Source organism: Talpa europaea, assembly GCF_964194135.1.
Source record: "Talpa europaea genome assembly, contig: HAP1_SCAFFOLD_519, whole genome shotgun sequence".
Classification (NCBI taxonomy): Eukaryota; Metazoa; Chordata; class Mammalia; order Eulipotyphla; family Talpidae; genus Talpa; species Talpa europaea.
In genome coordinates, this window is record NW_028167659.1 from 9387 (window position 1) to 14986 (window position 5600).

The following is a 5600-nucleotide window of genomic DNA, read 5'->3' on the forward strand; positions in this document are numbered from 1 at the left end:
ATCTAGTGTACAGATGATTACATTTTAAAAGTTAAATATGAACTCAATCTCCAAATGAAGACTGTACTTAGGTAAATGCAGGAATATAGAGTTCACATGTAGAGCTGCTTCCCAATATGACCTTCCCTGCCTGTCATCTTGTGCCAGTGACATAACCTTTGTGATGAACTACTACTTTTTATTTAACGAGTCTTCATTTGGTCATTACTATATTCCAAGCACTTATAGTGGTCATCAAAAGCTGTGTAACGTATGTCATCCACAAAGAGGCAAATTGTGACTTAATTTAAATATATACTTAAATTAAATTTTCTGTCTTTGTTATACTAACAGATAAACTCTGTGGTTTCTCTAATAAGTCTTCCCTCTGTCCATTTGAATCCAATATTAATTGTTCACTTGTCCTTTCTGATCCCTCCATGTTCCTAATTCAGACAGGCTACCAAGCATAAATTCTCCTGTATAATAATAATAATCTTAACTAAATGCACTTTCCCCTCTAGAAAATTTGGCTCCATGAAGTCTTCAACTTGAGTAACAGTCCTACTTCTTGGAAGATGAGGTTATCTTTGCCTTGATCTTGACTATTCTCTGGGGAAGTGTAATGGCTTTGCAGGCAGACTTAAGTTCAGTCAGGATTGAAAGATTATCTTCTCCAGGGAAGTTCAGTGATGTATCAAAGAAATTTCCTCAGCCCCACATCTCCATCAGGTCACTTCCCTCATAATTTAATCATGTGTGTCCTCCAGAGATCAAAGAAGAGAGTCAATCCAGCCTCCAGTGCCCTTTATCTTTCATGTTTCATTTATCTTTAAATGCATCTTTCATGTTGTATCACAGGAATTTCTAGAGTGTGTCAAAATAAGATGTTAATTAAGCACCTGAAAGATTATGATCTCACCTGAGAAGTCACTTTCCTCTATCCCAATTTTATCAAATTATGTTCAACTAATACTCTACCTAACTCCCTGAATCAAGTTATATTATACAGTGAACACCAAATGGCATTATAACCCATGTAACACATATCTCAATACATCTTAGTATTTCAGGACTCAATCTTCTCCCCTTCCATTTTCATTGTCAGAGATTTAATTTCAGTCCTACCTCTAGTCCCTTCTTCCCAATCTCACCAGTCTTTTTTTTTTTTTAAATCAAGCCATGCTCATGTTTCCCTCCTGACAAAAATTATTCTTCAATAACTAAATTGTGAGTTATACAGCCCCTAAAATAGCAATTGGCATAGACTACTTTATGTGACAATTCTCTGTTATCACCTACTACCCCCTCTTTCACATTTAATGATCAGACCACAGTGATTTATATACTTTTTCTTTAAGATAAAACAACATTTTACAACTCCAAGTTTAAATACATGCTATTTTCTTTTCCTGGTAGACTTTTCATTCACCTACTCATTTGGCTGCCTTTAATAACCTTCCTTCCACATTTTATTCTGGCATCAACTCTTCCAGGAAGTCTTTTGTAATTCACTCCCAAACTACAGCAAAGGCTATACATTCACCTCCATACCTCACAAATGTCTTTATACTATATTTCCCTAACTAGACAGAGAAGTAGCTAAGGGAGAGTTTCATCATCTTCAGATCACCAACACCTAACATAGTAATTAAAAATTGGCGGGTGTTAAATAATTTATTAAAGATCAGCATAGAGTAAAAGCAACATGGTGTTTGCTTACTTGATAATTTTAGAAATGCTGATTTTACAAAAGCTGGGTCATCTAAGTAAGAGGAAACCCTTCATCTGATAACCCCTATATCCAAGTGTTGGCGAGGATGTGGAGAATTTGGAACACTTAAGCAATGTTGCTGAGAATGTAAAATGGTGTAGTCATTATAGAAAACATTACAGAGTTTCCTCAAAAAATTAAAAGTAGAACTGCTACATGATTCAACAATCCAGCTTAGAGTATAAATCTAAGGCAAGATCTTGAAAAGATATCTGTATACCCATGTTTGGTGTAACATATAGTTTGGAAGAAAGAAAAACTTTTTTTCTATTCTTAGATATATTTAAATATATAAACAACTACAAAATATCCCAAGGGATCCACAAAACAGCTAATAAAATTAATAGGTAAATTTACCAAGCTATCAGGATATGTTACATCACAAAAACCAACAGAATTTCAACTTACAAACAAAAAAAACCTTGAAAAATATATTTAAAGATGATTTTTAATAAATTAAAAATAACTAAGAGAAAAAAGATGTGAAAGATTTTTCTACAGAAAACTTTTAATCACTGCAGACAAAAACTAAGGAAAACCCATTACCAAGGTCTGGATAAGACAGTTCAATATTACTAAGATACCAATTCAACCCATCATCTAGCTGTCTCTAGATGACAACACTGAAGTGGTGAAGTGGAAAGTGTTAGTAGCACTAAGATTCCTTCCTGGGCACAAAGTTTTCCTAGAGTTAAAAAAGTGAATTATATGCATCATCCTGGGGACTTGAAATTATATCCCCGTGGAGTAAAACAAATGAAAGACCCCAAGGCTGCATTCTGTTGCAATAATCTAGTCAGTGAGAAAGGAGTTTCTAGCTGTGCTTTTAAAATTTTGGTAATATTTCACATTTATAACCTTCTCTGAGAATGAGGAATATTTAATATGATACAAACAATTCAGAATAGCCATGATTACAATCAGTTAATAAGAAACAAGGTATCCAGTCACAATTATACACTAATGAATTGAAAGCATGTTTTCTCCACACCACCATGCACAGTTCACCTCTAGTATAGTCCCTCACTTTGAAAAAAATATATTGACTAGAGGTTATAAAAGATCTTTCAAATAAATAGAGCATTCAGTGGATTTCTGAAGGCACTTTTATATAACAAAAGAAACTTTTTAAAAGGATCCAACTTTAAAGGAAGTGTTCCTTAAAACAAATGGCCCTTCATAGTCCATGAAGAACATCTACTCCCATAATATTTATCTTTAGGTCATGATGAATAGAAGGGTAATTTAAGCTTCCCTTCCTCCATATTTTGTGGGCTCCATAACAAGTATCAATACATCTCCCACATATTTGAAAAGCTCCTTCCTTCTAAAAGAGAATCTGTCAGTTATTTATTCCCCTTCAGTTTATTTAAATTAATCAGCTTGGATGACTTCATAACACCAATAGGAGCATACAAAGTCCCCCTTCTCAAGGATAGTGTTAGAAACATGATTATTTCTTGTTTGAATAACATCACATCATAGAACAGACTAGATACTCACTGTAATTGGATTTATGGGACATTGTCCCTGGAGTGCCAGAATTTGTAATCCTATGCAAATAGATCTCTAAGTTTAATTTATTACACAAATTAGAAACATTTCACAAGCTACAAATAACTCAAATTGCTTTACAGTGCTGATGGCTGATCCTTTAGAAGATATTTCTGGAGCACAGACGACAGGACAACAATGGTGATATGAAAGACATCTTTGTCATATGTCTCACACCATGACAATGTGTCACGATCTTCCTGGCTTTCAGATGGATGATGGACTTGTGTTTAAATGTTCTAGTTTTTCAGTTAAATAATCTGTGGCTGCAGAAATCTATATCATTTTGTACTCAAGACATCTATCAAATTATTTTTGACAGAACTTTAGGAGTGACAGAAGAAAGTATGAAAGTAGAAAGAAGACAATTTCTAAGAACACTTATCAAAATAGAGAAAGAAAATCATTCCAGTGGTTCAGAGGTAAATGGATTACATATCCATAGTTCAGTTACAAATGTGTTTTTGGAAAAACAAGGAATGCGTATGATTGTTTCATTCCTCAATCTCCTGTGGTGTTTATAAAATAACTGCTGTCTCTATCCCCAATCAACATTGCCATAAAGTCTTACAGAAAAATTACAGCTTGAAGATTGTATAACTGTTGACTTTCTGCTTGAAATTTTCCTTATTAATGACAAATTCCTTCAAATATATTACCAATACAATCATAAAACAGGAGAAGCATGTAAGCAAAGACCAAAAGTTCTTGGCCAACATACCAAAAAAAAAAAAAAAATGAAGTGAGGAAATTTTGTGTTTTACTTATAATAGGTGATATTATTTCTTCTTTGAACATATACAAATGAGCATTACATAATAAAATGCTCCAAGCAAATTTCACATTTGTAACATTTTTTGTCTTCTTGGGGTTTTCTCACTATCCCAAAGTTGAGGTCATCAGATTTGTGCTGTGCTTACTGATGTACTGCATCACTTTGCTGGGTAATATAGCTCTAATCTACATCACCATCCTCGATTCCCACCTATACACACCCATGTACTTCTTCCTGAGCAACCTCTCCCTTTTAGACATCTAGTATACCTCTTTTGGCCTTACTCCATTGCTGACACACTTCGTTTCAGGGAAAAACACCATCTCATTCTCAGGGCATGCTGCTCAGATGTACTTTTCTCTGGCCATGGGCTCCACTGAGTGTGTTCTCCTGTCCATGATGGCATATGACTGGTATGTGGCCATCTGCAGCCCCCTGAGGGACCCCATCACCATGAACAAGAGGGTTTGTGTGCAGATTGCATCTGGCTCCTGGGTGACAGGCTGCCTCACACCTTTGGTAGAAACAGTCTCTGTCATACAACTATCTCAGTGTGGCAATAGTATCATCAATCATTTTGTTGCGAATTCCTGACAGTCCTTAAAATGATTTGTGTGGACACCACCATGGTGCAGTTAATTATTCTGGTTATCGCTATACTTCCTGTTCCTATGCCAATGGTCTTAATCTGTGTCTCTTATGCATTCATCCTCTCCAATATCTTGAGAATCATCAGCTCAGTGGATGTCGAGGCAAAGCCTATTCAACATATGCAGCCCACCTAACTGTGGTGATTTTGTTTTATGGGACATCTCAATCCAGATACCTGAAGCCCTCATCTATAGATTCACAGGAAATAGATAAATTTATATCTCTGGTATATGTAGGAGTAACCCTTTGTTGAATCCTATCATCTATAGTCTAAGAAACAAAGGTAAAAACAGCTATGAAAAAACTGCTGATTAGAAATCCTTTTGTACCATCTTAATTTCAATCATCAAATAATATCAGAGCAAGTACATTTTTTGAATAACCTACAACATTATTAAGAAAACTTCAAAATACTTGTATTGAACAATCCTTGGAAAATAATTTTTTTTAAATAATAAATTTTATTTTTATATTCCCCATACAATTGCAACCCCCCCATTCTGACCCCAGTCCCTCCCCTCCCACCCCCCACCCCCAAAAAGTGTCTCTGGTTCATAGTTTTTTGTTGATTTTGATTTTCACTTTCTTATAGTTATTCATTTTCCTGGTCCCTTATTTAAGTTTTCTAGATTCCTGCTATGAGTGAGACCATCCGATATTTTTCTTTTTCTTTCTGGCTTATTTCGCTGAGCATGATCCCTTCCAGCGCCATCCATGTTGCTGCAAATTGCATGTGTTTATCTTTTTTGAATGCTGAGTAATATTCAATGGTGTATATGTACCACATCTTCTTGATCCAGTCATCTATTTTGGGGCATTTGGGCTGTTTCCAAAGCTTAGCTATTGTAAATAGTGCTGCTATAAACA

At 35.1% G+C, this 5600-nt stretch overlaps 1 pseudogene across 1 annotated transcript; it reads left to right on the forward strand.

Moving 5' to 3' along the window:
- Nucleotides 1-4130: 4130 nt before the first annotated feature.
- On the forward strand, nucleotides 4131-5087 carry LOC311188171 (olfactory receptor 13F1-like; annotated as a pseudogene). The gene has a single exon. The product of its transcript is annotated as an olfactory receptor 13F1-like (transcript).
- Nucleotides 5088-5600: the final 513 nt, after the last annotated feature.